Below are 20,162 nucleotides of genomic sequence, written 5' to 3'. Positions count from 1 at the left end.
TTTTCCCCAGCAGGTGCAGATCTGTGTACAACATACATAGATAATATACATATTGATAAAATACTTCCCATGTAAGAAATGCAGCTTGATACTGTTTAATAATATAAACAATTTCAAGCCTAGAAATTTCAGCAAAACCAAAACTACTGCTTCCTTAGATCTTCAGGAAGATACTTGTACCTGGTATTTCAGTATTTATACATAACAAAAGCAATCTAGAAGAATGGCATGGGGATACAGATGCACCCTGCCACAGACAAGACTTAAAAATTTTGATGTCTGGCATTTATAAAGTGAAATCATAATCTTTTCAGCATATGTCACACGATAATTTAGTCTTTTTTAAAGCAAAGGTCAGCTGCTGCTCCTGAAAGCAGTCTGGTATGCCTTGGAGAAGAAGAGGGACAATACCGGTGTATTTTCATGTAGAAGAAGCAACATAATTTTTTAAAATGGTTTTGCACACTTAAAAACTCTAATACACTGGACTATTATTTTAGAAAAAAATACAAATAATTAGGGTGTAATAAACATTAACTTATTTCTCTTGGAAATCATTGGGAGGGAATTTACTCTTGATGCTACTTATGGTGACCTAAAAAAATGTCAGAAAAGTGTTCTTAGTACATTAATACCTCTGTTAACCAGAGGTTGTTTTTTATTAAATCACATCCTGCAAAATCGTGAACTTCGGCTACAAAGTGCTTCTGAAGTCTCTCTCAATATCCACTAAACCAAGTGACAGTAGTTTATAATCTGATCTACTTGGGTTAATAATAAATGCCCTTCTCTATATGACAGGAATGGCATAACAACTGAAAGCATCATAGCCTTGTTTTTTATTAAAGGAATTGGGAAGAACAAGGTTAACAACATTCCAGAAACACCAGGATCATAGTAATGACATGCAAAAAAAGACATACAGAGTGTGGCTTATCAGCAAAGGAATCTTTATCTTTTAAATATGTATGAAGATTTAAACAGATAATTTTCTGTAATTTACTTACCTACTGCATATTATCATTATATCTTCTTATATAAAGAGAGAAGCATGAATTATGGAAATTTTTGATTGTGTTATCAAGCACTCTTGTATCATGGTAATAACTGCTTGGTGGTTTGCTCTTCGGAAGAAATGTCAGACAAATTTCCCTACCAGACTTAAAATTTGTTGAAGAAATAAATAAGAAGTTTTACAAATAGAGCAGTGTTTTTATTAAAAGAAAAAAAAAATAGTTAATATATAGCTTTTATATATAGTTTTTAAATATTAAGAATTTATTTTTAAAGTTATATCTAGTATATGTTGTTTCCACAAAGCTGCTATTTGAATTTTTTTTGCAATTATCAGGATTTAAGCCTTGGTCTTAGTATTCAAAAGCCATCAGTCACTTTTACTCTGAGCAACAAACACTATTTCAAATCTTTCTCAGTGCCTGAGGAATGCTGAACCTCTTACCCTAGCAAGAATGCCCAGAATAAAACTACATTTCTGATGATATAGGACTTTGAAATAAATTGGCCTCAAGCACTCTTCTTACCCCAAAAGTGAAAAGAAAGAGAGTAGAAGGAGTTTGCCTGATAGCTGTCAAGAACAAAAATTGGATTCTTAATTGGATTTTTTCTTGAGGGGAAAATAAATTAAATACAGTGTTTAAGAAGACATTAGTTACTTCCAACAAACTGTCTTTCACTAGGATTCTGAAACTGAAGAGCCCTCTGCAGAAGTCTAAATTCTGGTAACGCGTAGTCTGCCAAAACAAGTTCTCTTTATTAATGTTATTGTCATTATTACTTTATGGAATATGCTAATTTACATTCACCAAAATTGAAAAGAAACACACAGAGAGAGGGAGAATGGAACATGTATTGTAGGAGGGAAAAATCACAAAACAATTGGATGAACTTGTCTCTTTTTTGCTAGTGTGACTCTGTAGCCTTTCAGCTCAAAGAAAAAGGTCCCAGATTTGCATCCTTGATAGCTGTTGCCATTACTTTTGTCACTAATTCTTAAGGTAAGAAAGTCCAATAAATATGTTTCAGATCTATCCTGATTCATTCTTTTATGTCAGTCCAACATCTCTTTTAATGGATGGTGCTTATTCCTCAACACAAGATATGACAGTCTTAGACTAGCAAAGAATTTCAGATTTTATACAGCCTTAGTAATCTTAGTTGGACCTTATCCAGATTGTTTAGAAATCAATAAGAAATATGCATTTTTCTACTCATTTTAAATGGGGATGGTGAAGAGCCTGCATATGTAAATTATATAATCCTACTTACCTCCAACTTTAATATATACACAGCTGTGTCAGATTTTTCAGGTGTTTCAAAAAAAAAAAAAAAAAAAAATCTAAACAGATATTGATTATACCGAAACAAGGATTTAACTGCTGATGAGCACAGACATTAAAAATAAAGCTTTTTATATTATCCATATAACATTTGCCACAAAATGTGAATTCAAAAGTGTTACTTTAGTGTGTATATAAAGTTGCAATATAGAGTAGCATAAAATCAACTCCCTGAGCAACTTAATTTTTCTTCCAAGTCAGAAATAACTGGTTTCTGGAACATCAGCCTTTAGATTATGATAATGATGATGAAGATGAGGATAAGAATTATGTCAATCCAATAACTTGATGACTATAGGGAACAGATCCTAGACGTTTTCTATATATAATTTCCCTACGGTATAAAGCTTCTTATCAATCCTGAAAGTATGAAACTCCCACATAAAGAGGGCAACGTGTCTGTCTATTTCATTTTCACTATTAATCAAATAGTGCAAATTATATCAGCATTTTATCAACTTCTTTTAGAAAGAGGCAGTTATGAACTGTCTAAACATCTCTGGCAAATCTGATTGCACTTTACTAGACTAGATACCTTTCTTTAACTGATTTATTTATCTTAAACTTCGCTGATAGCTACATAAGACACGGTATGCATACGTACTTCTGATGTCTTTGTTATTACACAGAACTTAAAGATACCCTATGGGCATTAATTGCAAAAAAGCTGTTTAAAACATATTGCCCAAATTGAGCTTGTCTTTGATTATAATGGTGTGTGGAGTGTGATTACTGGGGAAGGGTGGTGGTCTGTATACATGTGAGTGTGTTTGTGTGCATGTGAATTCCAATTTATTGCAAATAGCTCCTAACAGATATATTATAAAATGCCATCATGCTGAAAAGTTAAAGACGGAATAAGGTCAATAAAATTAATGTTTCTTCATAAAGGAAGTGTTTAAATTTTAAGAACTTAAAGAACTTTGCAGATATGAGCAGCCTGTTCATGAACACAGAATTAATCCAGTGAAAATCTAAACAAGTCCTTTGAAATTAGTGGTAAAATGCCTCATATACATAAATTTTAGATACCTTCTGGGGGGAAAAGTTGATGCTGCTTCAGAAAATGAAAAGTTCTACAAACCTGAGATCTATGGAAATGTTGTCCAAATAGAGATAGTGGAACAGTGTTTTTGTTGCTCAAAAGGTAACAAAATTTCTGGCTGATATAAGACATGAATATTGTGTAGCATTGAAATTTTTTCTTTAATAAAGTTTTGACATGAGCAAATCTTTCACAGGAGAATGAAATTATATGAAATTTAAAAGAAAAAAGTTAGTGAATATGAGCTGAGAACAGTAGTTAAACTTACCGAGCTCAAGTTGTTTTGCAAAAATGTACTAAAAGTGTGTAAAATTCTGTTTTTCTCCAGTGCCATAAAAGAAGATGCTTTTCATTGACAGGTGGGAAGAAACTTTCCTTAGCAGTTAATGTCAATCATTTCCTGATTTTAGCTACTTTTTAGGACAAGAAGGTACCATTCAGATAATTCATGCCAGCCTACTGAAAAATGCAAACCACCACTTGAAAGACAAAATTTGAAAATTGGCGAAAACTTACTGGCCTTTTACTGAGATGATGTCAAAAAAATCCTAAATAAAGGAAAACATATCTGATTTTCAATTTGAACATTGCTAACTTCAGCATGTCTTTTTTTTCAACTTACTCGTTCAAGTGCTTTCTTTACATCAGAGTGAATGTTTTGTTCTGTAAAAATTATCATAACCTATGAGAAACATGTCTCTTAGCACTCTGCTTATGTCATTTTGATTACTCATCTTTTCATTTTAAGGCATATTTTCAAGACCACAAACACATACATATCTAGCTGTAGATGCTCTGCTGTCTGTGTTTATCTCAGGTTCCATTGTGGTGGCTTCTCTTACAGGAACAGTGTTTTGAGACATGCAGATACATGGTGTAATTCCCCACAATAGTATACAAAATAGTTCAGCTGAGTAATATTCTCAGGCAATATATGTGAGGTAAAGTCACATGAAAAATTCCTGCTCTCAATAGAATCTTCACAAACAGATGATTTGGATCAATAATAGCAGAAGGTTGGAAATAGTCTGTGGGGGTTTTAGCAAATGAAGTATAGCAGCTTCCTTGGAAGCTCAGCACAAGATAATACCCACAAAATTTTCCAGAACATTTTTTTCCCTCTTGATTATCACCTAATGAAGTTTTCTATATTTTTTTTTAATTGACTACTTATAATATGATAATGTCCATTGATCTAGAATTGAAACACAACCCATTATGCTATACACTGTACAAACATGTAATTTTATATAGTAGCTGCTTCAAGTTACTCACAAACTCATTTAACATCTTTAGAATGCACCTTAAATATACATTAGAGGGAATAGATGATTAAAGGAACACTTTTCATGGGATTTCACAAATTATTTACCTGGCTTATCATGAAACTTGGTGTGATAATCTTCCATAATCACTGCTGGAATGAATCAACTGGCTAGAATGAGAAAAAGTTAGTGTGCTCTGCCAGCATCAAAGTTAAAATCCTTGAAAGTACTGCTTGCGGATACACCCTTTAATCACCATCATCAGTCTCATTCTTATAGTTTTTTTAAAATTTTATACTTTTCATACTCCCACAATTCAAAAAAAAGCAGGTAGTCTAACAGCAAAATTCTAAAGTATATCTAGTCAGAAGATCTGAAAATGCATTTCGTTAAGTTTAGTACTTTACAAATGTGTGGAAAATATAATAATTGCATTTAAATATTCTCTATTAATTGAAAAGTTTGGTACTGAACTCTAGTTCTGTGACAACTGGATGGGCTGTGCTGACCCCTCACTTACCATCACTGGTCAGAACTGAAACATACAGAGTTTTATCACATTGCAACTGTAATAACCACAAGTTAGATGTGTACATCATAGACTGTGGAGGTAGAACCAGTGGCATTTAGAGAATAGTTCAGTATCCAAATTAAAATGTGTCATATGATTCATCTAGTACCCCAGCCCAGATATCCCCATTCCAGAAAGACAAAGATAGTCTATATTAACCAGCTTCATGAAGATGTCCTACAGACTTAATGAAATATCAGATGTAAGTAGTTGTCTTTAAGCAGGGAACCGAATGAAGTCCAGAGAACACCACAGACCACATTTACTGAAACAAGATCTTCACTGCTTGACTGCAGTCACTTTAGCTCTCATAAATATATTTTGATGCCAACATCTAAATCAGTTTGACAGGTCACTTCTGAAGTGAGAGATCTCTCTTTAATTGCTCAGATCAGAGAATACAGAACTAATAATCTTTAGCCATAAATACACATTTGTTTGACCAGAATCTCTCATTCTTCATTCACTCTTAAAATATTAAAGAAATTAAATAATCAGAATATATATGTACCATGTTGCAGTATAACGTACTTTTAAATATCAGAGTCCATATGTCCACTCTGATTTTAAGTTATTCCTTTCACTTCATCAGTTTTCAATTGTTAATATTCTTTTCTGTTGCTGTTGTGAGACTAACTTTGCAGAAAAAGTGGTTAATGCTACCCCAGCAGAAAGAATCATCCATAAAATTTTTCTTGATTATGGGGATTGCAAAGTTGTTCAGTGATAAATAAAACCTTCTGTATTTCAGTGCCTGTATTTCAGTGATTTATTGCACTTTAGCAACTGTAAAAATTATGAGAGTAGGTGAAATCAGAAATGCCCTGGAAGAGTAATCCATATTTGTGAAGAAAGTTCTTTGTGGCTGTTTTATTTCTAGCTTCGATTTTGAGAAATCACTTTGGATTTAATTGAAAGAATACTGTATATTCAGAAAGCTTTTATACTTAATAGCTAGCATAATTTCAAAGTCATGTAGATTTGGGGGAATTTGTGTGATTTCAGAAGGTGATTATTCCCTTGTCATAGTCTTAGGAAAATATTGCTTTGATACTGCATGCTGAACATCTAGTTCAGCTTAGAAGAGAACAGATTTTTTTTTTCCCCACACCATATTCCATTTCTGTTTTAGATTCTTCTTGGGTCTTCAACTTTCTGTACAAATGGAGAGATTACAGCTATGCTTGAAGGAAAGGATTTAAATTCCAAGCAGCCATGAAAGACCATTAATCTGCTGAAAAATGGAAAGAAATTCAAGGAGAGAAGTAAAGGTTACAGAGGGCAGTTAAAATCAATTGGATATTATGGGGGAAAAAGTGTTTAGGCAACAGTTATTTAGAGAAGGATTTGTGGGTTATAATGAGTGACAAGATGGACATGACAGAGAAATGTGCATGCTGTGGATTAAAAAATAAAAAAATTCACCAAACCACAAAATAACCAACATCAGAAAAACCTTAAAAATTGTCCTTGTATGTAATAGAAGAATAATAGAAGAAAATCTATATTTATGGCTCATTTCAGCACAGGGGTTGGAGCTGGGTCTTTGATTCTTCTGGGTTGTGAGACTTGAGAATCTGGGATGTAATGGACAGATCCAGAAAAGAGTAACTGGAATGATATGTCTGTTACACCAAGACCAAAACCAAACATCTGAAAGAACCGAGTGATTTATCCCAGGTGGAAATAAAAAGGTCTGAATTCATGAAGAGAAAGATTTCAAAGAAATGGAAAAATATGTTCTGCTCTCTGAATATACACGACTTAGAGCAGGAAGCAATGAATTATACCACAGCAAAAAGACTTAATTATGAATGCCTCTACAGCCAGGATGCTTCCTGGATAACCACATACAGGGCAAAGTAGCTTCCTATTGATGGGATTAATTTGCTTTCACGTAAGTATTGAAAAGCAGCCACTTCAGCTTAAAGTAGTCACTTCTCCTTACTTTTGCAGACATTGAAAGCAAATCCACATCTCCACAGGGCAATTCATCCCATTTAAAAATGGAAAGAGAGAGTAAGCATACTCAAAACACTCGTGATCGCACAATATGGGAGGTGAGCAGAGGACAGGAATCAGTACTTATAAATTAAGCAGGGATAAATGAAGTTACTGACTGTCTCAGGTTAAGTAAGAGTCTGGATATCCAGACTTGGGATTCTTGACATTCACAGAGCTCTTTCTTCATGGAAAAGTGAGCTACAAAAATATTATGAATTTTCAAATGTCACCTCATTCTGTGCACTGCTGGAAGAAATCTGAGACTGGCAGATAAATATTCATCTATAGACAAGGAAAAATTCCATGGAAGATAATGTTTGTTCATAAATAATAGCAGAGGAACAGCTTTCCTAGGCTATTTTTTTTTTATATTGTAATATTGATTTTGTTTAAACTTTATAATAATTTGAATAGATCTACATATGTAGTCTTAATTAGCATTTTAGTGGGTTTTGTTAATAAAAAGGAACATTAAAGTATCATACGTGGGTTAGTTGTACTGGAATTATGCAGAAATAATCCAGAACTTTGTCATATAACACTTTTTTTTAAGACTCAGTTTAAGACAAGTGTGCCTTTATATCTTCACTCTTGGCACATCGATACCACTGTATAGAGTAACAGGAAAATAACATTCTGATATTCTGACACTGGTTAGCTCCCCTTTCTCTGAAACAGTGGTAATAGGATGCCATTCCATTCCTACACAGGTTATTTCTTGACCATTTTCAAATGTTTTTACCCTTAAAAGAAAATTACTGTAAAATTCAATATCCCAAAGAATCACAGCAGCTAGTCAAGAAAAGTTGTGTTGCATCACCTTGTTAATGTCCAGGCAATACAAGCGTACCTCCTGCTGAGTAGGAAGTATCCTAGTAGAAGTTTGAATTTTCCCCACAAAAACATATTCTATGCTTGGTTTTACAGTCAAAATTTTTCTAATTTCCAGTCATAGAGAGAGGTAAGAGTAAATTAATTATCTGCTGTAAATACAGAATATTATTCAAGGTTATGGCCCCATTTTCAAAGGCTATTTCCTGTTTCTGTATGATAAGTCCTGTAACTCCAGTATAGTACCAGCCAGCTTACTGAAGAGGTAACATGAGATGAACTCATTAGGTCACTCTATATGATTAACATTCTAGTTTAAGATAATTTCCTCTATCTTTATATCATATTTACATTTTATTATGAGCAACTTTTTTTTCTAGATTATTCCCATAGGAAATATTGTATATCATAGGACTTAATAGTGATTTCTATTCAACCCTGCCAAAAACACCCACTTCAATCAAGATCCCACCAAGAGTGGGATTTGAGATGTTAATTATGCATCTAGAGCACATTTATTCATATTGTGCTTTGCCAGTTCTGTGTGTGTACAGGTGTTTTTAATCAAAGGTCTTGCAGGAAGAAATCAAATACTGAACAAATGTTACATTTCTGAGCTAAATTTATACTCTCATAAAAAGAAAATCAAACTTTTTGTCACAGTTTTCATTGGCATTAAGCATATCACTCTCCTTTAATTCTAAACCAAAAGATTTTGAGTCGGTGTTTTGTATTATTATCTCCAGGCCCAGTGTCAGAATAACAAGTTTAGAGTTCTATGAGTTCACTGGGTTTTTTTGAATCATGGTACAGTATTAGTACTCTTCCATCAGCTGCATAGCCTGAAAGAACTGAGAACTTCAGGCAGGCATGTCACAGGATTGGCCAGCATTATTCCTTACCTTTTGAACTCAAATTGCACTCCATAAAATGTTTAGTGCCTTGGAAGCCTTTAACATAGGCTGTCTTTCCCACTGATGTTGCAATAGGTCTCACAGAGGACCACAGGTAGCTACCATTTTATGCTGTATGTGTTTCACTTCAAAGGGACAACCCATTTTTTAATAGATGTTGATGCATTATCAGGTTGGACAAAATGCAGTCTCAAATTTCAGTGTTGTGCAAGCATTATCTCTTAGCCTAAGTGCATAAGAGGTGCTGAGTTTAGGTAATCTGGCATTTTTTCCTCTTCCTGAATGCATTCTACATTAGACAGTTATTTTTAATGTGAAAATAAATCTGTGCTCTAATGGAAACACAGCATCAAAATATATAGAACAGAACAGAATATATTAAAAAAGTTTCTGTATAAGTCTTTGTCCTACTATATTTCTAACTAGCACTCTTTGTTCATGTAAGGATTCCACAACTGTTTTAAGCAGTAGCTGTTTTCCAAAAATAGAAGATTCTCATCTATTATGGAGATAATTTTCCAATAATGATTTCAGGAACTGGCAGAGAGGAAAGGCTGCACTGTAGCTGCAACAAACAGCCATCCCCACCGGTGATTTTAGGATACCAGTTATTAAAAAGTCATTTTCCTGACATTTGAATGGTAAACTCAGATCTCACTCTGATGATAAATATATCTCTTGGGTTCACCTTCTGGGGCAAGCCTCAGGGAGACATCCACAGTAAATAATGGGATTTTTGTTTTATCATTGTTTCATTTATTTTGATTTGGTTGGTTCTTCTAGAGCTCATAAAATTTTTCAAATACAAAATTCAGCAAACATATAATTATGGGTTGACTTCAGTGCAGAGTAATGAAATAAATGGCAATTTTTTTTACTTTGTTGGAGGCCAAAAGACACAGAATAAACACAAGGTGTCAGATATGAAGAAGCAGATTTCTCAACTTAGGTTTTAGTCTGCAAAACTCATTTCAGAATGCCACCAACAATAAATTTCTTATGTTGAGCTGATCATTATTAGATAAAATCTATTTTTTCTTTAATAAAGACCAATCTGGCTCACACCTTTGTTTTCAGAAAGTATTGAAAATAATTTTTTTTTTAATATTAATTTTTAATGTTGTTTAACTTATTTTTTGCCTCTTATTTTAAATATTTCTCACTTAGTGAGGGGGTATTAGTCAGATAAATCAATATGAAATGAGTGGTAGCATAGTAAAAACAAATATAATTTAACAGCCCAGTGAGAACTGAAGTGCAAAATGTATGGATAATAGAGTTGGACAACAGCAACTGCTGCCTTCTAAGTTTACTGTTGAATCTTATCCTCGGGAGGTGTGAGTAAATTAAGTTTCCAAAGAAAAAGTAATTAAGAATGAAAAAAAAATTTAAAAAAGAAAAAAATTGTATTTGATCATGCATAGTTTTATACTAATACTGACAGAAAATATAAAATATATATTTTAACTTTTCACATGGAAAAGAGTGTTTTTTACAGTTTTGCATGCATGACTAGATATGTTTGCTGCCTCAGTTTGAGCATACCTTAAAATGACCTGTTTTTTGGGACCATACCGAGGGCTGGAAATCTGTTATTATGCCTTAGTTTTTAATGTTTGAAGTCTGACTCCCAGAAGCCTTAGTTTAACAATTCATCAGTCATCCTAGACATGGCTTAATAACATTTATACATAGAGAAGAACCAACAACTGGTCATAGTTCCACTTTACATTATAAATTAGACCTTTGAAGATGACTTAGGAATGTTTTTACCCATATGCAAAACTGTACACTTCATTCCATTTGTTGTGTAACCTGCTCTAACATTTTTCTTTTTGTGCTGATTTTATGATAATATAAGGAGAAAAAAAATATATAAAAGCTTTTCTGAACAGTTAACCCAAAAGGTTAGTCAAATTAGAAATATGTTTCAAAGCCATATGTAGGTTTTTATATGCATAATTAGTATTGCCATTAATGAAATATATTGACATTAGTTTTTCAGGTCACGCAGAGAGGATTGTGATACAATCTTACACACATCCATTATCATCACTTGTGCAAAGCATCTGATACTGTCCCAGTGACATGGAAAGTGGAACTGAGTTCACCTTCAGCAAGTCTGACAACAGCACTAAACTGTTTGGTGCAGTCTACACCCTTGAGGGAAGGGATGCCATCCACAGGCCTAAGAGGTGGGCTTGTGTGAACCTCATGAAGTGCAACATGACCAAATACACCCAGGTCAGGACAATACCAAGTATAAATACAATCTGAGCAGAGAAATGATTGAGAGAAGCACTGGGGAGAAGGATTTGGCAATGCTGGTGGATGAGAAGCCCAACATGATCCATCAGTGCATACTCATACCCCAGAAGGCAAACTGTATCCCCGGCCAGTGATCAAGGGATTTGATTCTACCCTTCTACTCCACTCTAGTGGGACTCTACCTGGAGTACTGCATCCAGCTCTGTGGCTCCAAAGGTAAGAAGGATGTGGTCCTTACTCACTGCTGGAGTGAGTCCAGAGGTGCATCATGAACAGGGGCACCTCTCCTGTGAGACAGGCTAAGAGATTTGGGGTTGTTCAACCTGGAGAAGAGAATGCTCTGAGGAGACCTTAGTGCAGCCTTCCAGTACCAAAAGGGAAACTACAGGAAAGCTGAAGAGGGACTTCTTACAAGGATGTGTAGTGACATGACAAGGAACAACATCTTTAAACTGAAACAGGGTAGGCTTAGAGCAGATATTAGTAAGAAATTCTCTACTGTGAGTATGATGAGGCACTGGAACAGGTTTCCCAGAGAAATTGTGGGTGCACAGTCTCTGGAAATGTTAATTGCCAGGTTCACTGGGGCTTTGAGCAAATTAGTCTAGTGGAAGGTGAACCTGTCATGGCAGGGGGTCTGGATCTAAGTTTTCTTTAATATCCCTTCTAAACCAAGACATTCTTTCATTCTATGATTTTCATGTATCATGCAGCAAACTATATTTTAAATGTGGCTGGGTTTTGTTTTGGTTTTGTTTTGTTTCAGTTTTCTTTACACAAATTGGAACACTGTATCTGGTGTGATTTTCATCTGATTTATTAAAAAGAAACAGTCTCTCTATCCATCTGAATCTAACTCTGATTTTCATGCATCAGAGTTGTATCTATAATAGCCTTATCTTCATTCTCTCGGAAGAGATGGAAAAATTGCTTTGATTACTGGATTTTTATATGTTGTAGACTGCAGGGCTAGAGACCTTGTTTCCTACTTTTTCTGAACAGTAAAGGAAAGTTTGCATATAAGTGTTTTGTAGAATCTGTTTGGCATAAAGGATGACTTTCTGATTCTGACAATTCCTGGACAGCTTTCCTGGGTAATGTTTCTTTAACCTTGTCAGAGAAACATGAACCAATGTCTCTAACCTTCCAGTATCTAAAGTACTAAAAGTAGTTAATCAAGAAGGCTTTCCTAATCTGCTCTTTTTCCATCTGTTCCTATTGGAAGAGTAGTTAACTCTTCTAGAATGTCTGTAGCATATAAGAACAGTAGACAGCACAATAAATTCTTCATTGATAGATGCTTGGTGACAGTGAAATTATGTAAAACTGTATCTCCCACTGTGCTATACATGCACAAAGAGTGTTTGTACATGAACAGCAGCATAAGTAGGGTTATAAAGTATGGCAAAATAAACACACAGCTTCTAAAAAGCTAAATGAAGCAAAGCAATTTAAACTCTGAGCATTCCACAACTTGATCTCTCTCTCACCCTGAGCAGCATACACAGAGAGGAGGGTTAGGAAAAAAATGAAAATCTGTAAAGGAACATTACAACATTTGTTCAAACTGTGAGCTGTCAAAAATCATGCATAATTTAAGATTGCAGCCGCTAACAATTTCACCATGTTTTTCTCTGCTTGAGGAACTAAGTTTTCTGATGTGTCCCTGATGAGATTACAGTGGCCCTAACAGCATCTTTTAAATAACCCATACTACCCCTGCACAGAGCAAAAATTAGATTTCATTGTTTACAGGCCTAAATCATAAACACTGGTCTGCCCCACAGTCACAGCATCATCCAAATTTGTTAATTAAAGAAACATTGTCAAAATGCAGATATTATCAAATTCCCTTTGGTATGATGGCATATAATAACATGTTGAAATTATTAAACACTATGTCAAAATGTAGACTTTTTTCTCTTCTTTTTGAGGAATTTGGCTTTTGTAATTCTCAGTGCTGTGCACAATGTTCTCTTAGTGTTAAAAGGGAGAATAATTCTAAATGTCAAGGGGATTTATGCAAGGAAACATTACATTTATGTGAAAGAAACAGAAATCAGGTGAGGATTTCAACAAAGACAGATAACCGATACTTTTTATGTAATTCACAAAAGACAGAGACAAATGAAAAGCTAAACAAAGGCAAACCTTTTTAACCTTGAGACTATTTGTTTGTTTGCTTTCTGGGGATTGTTTTTTCTTCTGTGTGAAAATCATACACTGTTATAAATGTGACATGTTCTAAGAGTTCAGTCTTTAAATTGCCACAAGAGTAAACAATTTTTTCTCTCTTTCCTGATTTTTTTTTTTTCATTAAAAATGTTTTGTTCTCATGTGGAACCTTTTTGGCAAAGTTTGAAGTAGAGTGTTGGTCAAAATATTAGATTAAAACCTATCAAAATTCAATTTATTTTTGCTTACATGACTATATTTAGGACATGAAATGAGAATGGTACTACTATAACCATTAAATTAAGAAATCTGAAGCAATCAAAAAAGATGTTACTCTTGAGTGATCTTGTGATTGGAAACTAGTAGTAACGGATAAATCAGTATTATGAAAAGGATTTTAACTTCAATCTCACATATGGAGGTAAGTTTACAATTACTGTATTTATTCCTGACATTTTTTAATACGAAGTGTTCTCATAATGAGCTCAGAAACTTTGCCATTTTATAGGAACATTCATTTATGCAAAACCAAATGCCAAACAGGTAAACGTGAGTTCACACATTCCAGATATAAGAGAGGCAGGCTGTGACAGCCATATTGTTTTAAGGTTTTCTTGCTTCCTGCTCTGTGCTACATACTAAAATAATAAATTTTCTAGGATAAAATCTGTGAATTATTAAAATTGTATACACAAATATATAATAATTCTTTTTAACATCACTCTATGCAAAAATCTCCAAAAGTTTCTCATTTCTCATAATGTATACCAATTGCTGCCTACCTGCTGAGATATCAAAGTCCTTGAAAGGAAATACGACCATCAAAATACATTTTGATGTACATTTTCAGCAGGACACTAAGCATACATTAGCACAGTTTCTCAGAAAGTCATTTAGCTGCTTCTTAAACCATTCAAGGTTGTAAAACCTAGGTCACCTTCTGCTTATGTTAATCACAAAACCCAGTCCAATAATTATTTGACTGAAATCACTACAGTGTGAACACTGCACTGTGTTGTAGAAGATGCAGTGACCTGGCACATTGTACGTCCCTTTTGCTCAGTAACTCAGCAAGTACTCCACTCACTCAGGCTGAAGGATGACACAGCTCAGTCACTCAATCTGAAAATAAAAGCCTGTCCCAACATCTCTTAGGTGGATGCTTTAGCCAGAAGCTTATAAAATTGATTAGAAACAGATGATTGTTCTCTTTTATGATGCCTTGTTGAAACACCTTAACTTTTCATGGGCCACAGAACAAGACTATGTATATTCCAGGAGATAAATATGTTCTCTCTTATCTAGAAAAAGGACCCTGAACAAAACATTTTATGTTGCGAGATAAGAGTGAGGTAAGGACGTATCCCTGGCTTCAAGGATATGTAGCAGAGATTATCATGTGGTCACAGTTTGTTTTCAGATCAGTGGTTTTCTAACGGGAGTGTCTCAGTGGCCCAAAGAAGGTCAGAAAGCGAGTTAACAACTGTGCAGTGTCAGCAATCACAGCCCTCAAGCTCACTCCCTAGCTTTCTCTTACTAGAGAGAATCTCTATAATGCTCAAAATAATTTTAAACAGATCTTCATTAAATACTCAGTAAAGTAAATATTTTACATAAAACTGGATATTCCATCTTCTAAACTCTATGTGTACATTCTCTTTCTGGCAAATGTAATAATTCTTAACAAAGACTTGATATGAGAGTTTGGAAGCCGGTCAACCAAAGCATTCCTTTGAGATGATGAATATGCAACTCCCAACCAACCACAAGAAAAGCAGAACCTGCCACAACCATAGCTGACCCTTTGAATTTACATAATCTTATTCTAGCTTATGTCTGAGGAGTGGATGATCCAAATGGCTCAGTCTCAGTAGAAACATGCACAGCTCTGAGTTTTGTTTGTGGCCTTCTTTGAAAAAGGCAGGACAGACACTTTCTACTTCTTGCTTCGTGTTTTTCTTTGGAGAGGTTGTGTCCCAAATTATATACATAGAATATTTCAAAATTTTGCATTTAAAAATCCACTTCCAGATTAAAATGTATATTCGATATTCACAGTTTCATAGACTTCGTCCATTCAAGAAACACTGACTTCTTAAGCATTATTGTTTCAGGATCCTAACAGCTAAACTCTCCCAGCTAGAATGTCCCAAACTGTTAATTGCATTCTTCTGTTCTCTTTAGCTACAGAAGAAGGAAAATAATTTAATAATGTTTTCAGTGTTCCAATAATGCTTTAATTTCTCTAATGGTTTCTCAGAAAAAAAAAAAAAAAAATAAAATATATATTTTTGCACTGGACATTGAAATCAATTTGATTTTTTTCCACACACTCTCCCTATAGAAAAAGGAGCTAATTATCAGGAGAATTATACTGCAGGATATTAATGTATGAAATGACTACTAAACACTTTTGTGTTAATCAATTCAGAATAAATCACTAATCCCTTAAGATCCCAAAGACTAATTTAACAAAAAGGAAATAGCCAAAACCATGGTGGTTGGGACCACGGACTTGCACTGATATCCTGGCTTTGTGTCAATGAAATCTAGATCCTAGACAAAAATCAGACATTTGTATACTAGGGGAGCACAAAGAGCTTCAAAATATATTGAGTTATTCTCCACTTCACACTGTCCCTGGCTATGCCTGCATATATGTTTAAACAAATGTGGCTTTTTTGCAGACCATCTCCCATTAATGTATTCTGATTGCACCAATCCACATCTAGGATAGTGAGCAGTGATTATGATTACCTGAGCACAGAATATCCCAGTCAGAATAAAGTATATTGCATATAAACTTTTTTCTCACAGTTTTATCCTGTTAAATGATTTTCTTTGACCAAAAAATAATATGCCACTAAAGGCTGCACAAATAAAAGTATCAGGAGAACTTAGTATCTTAAATATATATTAATTATTTTTTTTTTTAGAAGGCTACCTTTGTTTCTACCTAATATTGGAAAATTTGCTATTGAATTCATTTTCACAATTAATAGTCCCTTGTAAATAATTTAATTATTTTTCTACCATTAGATAATGAAAAAAAATAAAATAAAAAAAATTAGTCAGCAGTATGTCCAGGCCAAGAAGGCCAATGGCATCCTGGTTTGTAACAGAAATAGTAGAGCCAGCAGGACCAGGCAGCTGATACTTCCTCTCTACTGGTGGGCACCGGTGAGGGCACACCTTGAATCTTTGTTCATTTCTGGGCCACTCAGCTCAGGAGGGACATTGAAGTGCTGGAGTGTGTCCAGAGAAGGGCAGCAAAGCTGGTGAAGGGTCTGGAGTGCTTAGCCTATGAGGAGTGGCTGAGGGAGCTGGGGTTCCTGAGCTTGGAGAAAAGAAGGCTTAGGAGACAATTCCCCCTCATTATTCTTCTCCACAACTGCCTGAAAGGAGGTTGCAGCTATAGGACAAGAAGACATAGTCATAGAGTGCACTAGGGTAGGTTTAGGTCAGACATTAGAAAGAATTTCTTTACAGACAGTGGAATGGGCTGCTCTCATGGGGTAACTTTACCTTTAAGGTGGTTGTGAGAGCTAAGGAAGTTGAAGTTGCTGGGGACTGAAAGGAGTCCCTTCTCCTGACCAATTATTGGTCATTACTGGGAATTGACAGCAATTTTAACCATTGAAAAGGAAGATCAACTTGTGAACTTTACCTTAAGATGTAAAGTCAGAGCACTTTTGGTCTCTTTGTTTTCTGGCTGTGAAAGGTAACAGAGCTCCAGCTGGCCTCCCGTTCCCTGCCCAGGCCATGCGGCCCCGTGGGGCAGGGGCTGGGCTGGGCCCAGCGGCTCCCGGCCGGGAGATGGGGCCTGTGGGGCTTGCCCCGGGCTCTGGCCGGGCCAGGCCGGTCCCTGGCTTGGCTGCAGTTTCTGCTGTGACTAAATTCACTAGAAACTGCCGAGTGAAGAAAGAAAGAGGCTCTGAACCTGCGGCGACTACACTTTCCAGAACAGCCATGAGGAATCTTTTATCACAGACAGCTCCAGCTCCTGCACCAGCAGAAGTCACAGAACCATCTACAAAGCCTGGGCAAGATTTTAACTCTTTCATTACCCAGATGAGACTTGCAGATTAATCTTTTTATCCAGAGAGGGAAAAAGAGAGTGATCAACATGAAAAGAGACTTTATAAACTACCAGTGACAGGAAAGAAAAGAAGCTTCAGGAAAGGTAGAGAATAAGAAGATGCTTTAATTAAGCTGAAATATCTTTCTGTTAAAGCTATAGAGATGGACAATAAAGTCCTGAAAAAACTCCTTTAATTCATGACCGTATATAGGGAGGAATAGAGTGTTCTAAATGTAAATTTTGAGTAATAAGTAGAGTGATTGTGATATAGTGAAGTGCTGGAAACAGTGAAGCGAAAATTTGAAGCCTTGGGAGGCAATGAGAAAAACTGTTTTCTAGTGAAGCTCACAGAGACAGATGAAGAAGACTTTTGCCTTTGAATAACTCATCCTTAAAATGCCATCCCTAGACTCATGGCCCATACACACCTCAGAGTGATGTGAAATGGGAGGAGTGAGCTCTGATAACAGCAGCTCTGGGCAGCTGACATCAGGGCAATGGAAAACTATAACAGAAGTAGTTTTCTTGTGAGAAACTCCATAAATTAACAGAATGAGACTTCTGTTTCTCTACAAAGACTGGTGAAAAGACTGTCCAGGAATTGGGACTGTTTTAACTGCCAAAGTTCCAAAGTTTTTGTCTCTGTTGTCATGTGAACAAGGGAATGGTGGGTAGTGAGAGATAAAAAGGATTTTTCTGGAAGTTTATTCTGGTGTTCTTATTTTTGTAGTTTGTTCATAAACTTTCTTTATTCCTTTTAAGTTTTATGCCTGTTTTGCTCTTGTTCTAATCCATATCTCACAGCAAGAAATAAGTCTTTTTTTTTTTTAGTTACTGGTTTAAAACCACGACGGCTGCCCAGGGAGGTTGTCAAGTCACTGTCCCTGAGGTGTTTATGGAAAGCACGGTCTGGTTGACATGATGATGTTAGGTCATAGCTTGGGCTTGATGATCTTAGAGGTCTTTTCCAACCTGATTAATTTCATGATATTTTTTAAAAATGGCTTCATGTTAAATAATAACATTCCCTTAATTTGGATAAAAAATATAAATCAATTTTGCCTCATTCCATTACAAGCTACTAGAACTTAAAAAACCCCCAAGGTTGTCCTGCCACTCAATGTCTTTTATATTTGACAGATTTTTATCATCCTGTCCTTTACTATTTTCCATTTAGCTTTTCAGTTTACAAAAAAATAATTATGCCAACATCCTTGGTGTCAAATACACCTTTTTAAAATATTTTTACAGACCAAAAATATATAACATAAGCATTGAGCTGTCACATTTTTGATGTTGTGCAACATCCATAAACAAATTCTAAGACAAGTAAGAATTGCTTCTTGCAGCCAAATAAATTTATGGAGTTTAATGTTCATTGTATTAAGTCACAATCACTAAATGTCTAGAAGTTTTTGAGGGTTATTTCTTTGCATATTTTGATGTTTTGGTGTTGTTTTTTTTATCTCCAGAGGTGCTTCTCAGGATAGACATTTCCTTTTAAAAGATGTAATTCTACTTACTTACTCACTTATGATGAATAAACCCAAAAAACCTCTCTATTCAGTCAACTCTTTTTTTCAGTGAGAGTGAAGAATTTCATTAACATTCCACAGATTTTACCTGAATATTTTTCATCTCACCCACTTTAAAATGAAATACCTACAAATGCTGGACATATTTATGAACTGGAGAAATAGTGTAGAGTAACTCAAGCCAGTAAGACAAAACAGGAGTTATTTTGTAAGATAGTGCTATTCCATTAAGAGAGCTGAGTGGTATACTGTATACATGGAGAAATATTTGAAGTAGAAAATACAAAATTCTTATAAAATCTCCCAGTCTTTGAAAGATTAACAGAGTGAAGGTAAAAATTTAAACTTTGTCCTAGTTTCAGAGAAGAGGATGAAATTTATATCTCTGTCTCTGTGACTGTATGATTTTATGATTCTACCATTTATGGACATTTTATTGACATTTAGCAGGGGTGGCCTGTAGGCTAAGGAAATTAAATCTTTTTATTTATCAAAGCCTGAGAAGTGGTGTAGTGGTTACTGAGGATATATTGGATAGCGTGGGACCTAGCAGGATGAAAATGGTGTAGAATCAGTGATAGAGAATATGCTGGTTTTGGCAAAGGTAGAGCTGATTCTCATTGCAGTAGCTAGTATGGGTCTGTGTTTTGGGTTTGTGCTGGAAATGGTGTTGATAACACAGGGATGTTTCCATTGTTGCTGAGCAATGTTCACACTAGGGCTGATCTTTTCATCCTGCTGGAGCAGCGAGCAGGGTGGGGGTGCACAAGAAGCTGAGAGAGAGGACAGATGACACAAGTGACCCCAGCTGAACAAAGAGATAATGTATACCCTGTGACATCATGATCAGCAACAGATGAGGGGCAGGTGTGCCTGGAGGCTTGTTCAACACTGGATGGGCATTATTTGTTTGTTTGTGTACTGTTGTTAGCATTAACATTACTTGTCTTTCTTAGGTTTTATTTCTTTCACTTGGTTATTTTCCTTTTCATTACAATATTAGTGTATTAAATATATATATATATAATTATATATTATATAATAACATATATTATTTAAAATAAATTATTATTTTTATTTGATTTATTAAACTGTTCTTCAATCAACCAATTTTTC

The 20,162-nt window shown here is 35.0% G+C and overlaps 1 long non-coding RNA gene across 2 annotated transcripts in view; it reads right to left on the bottom strand.

Moving 5' to 3' along the window:
- The window catches only part of LOC111926182 (uncharacterized), a 44,662-nt gene extending 27,441 nt beyond the window's left edge, over positions 1-17,221 (bottom strand). For both annotated transcript variants that reach the window (XR_015284490.1, XR_015284491.1), the window contains exon 1: positions 17,098-17,221. This is a non-coding gene — a long non-coding RNA (uncharacterized LOC111926182). The remainder of the gene's footprint in view (positions 1-17,097) is intronic.
- Between the last annotated feature and the right edge of the window lie 2,941 nt (positions 17,222-20,162).

This window comes from Cyanistes caeruleus, chromosome 3 (assembly GCF_971803275.1).
Source record: "Cyanistes caeruleus chromosome 3, bCyaCae1.hap1.1, whole genome shotgun sequence".
In the NCBI taxonomy this organism is placed as follows: Eukaryota; Metazoa; Chordata; class Aves; order Passeriformes; family Paridae; genus Cyanistes; species Cyanistes caeruleus.
Note: the sequence above shows the minus strand (reverse complement) of the source record. Positions and strands in the feature narration are given on the sequence as shown.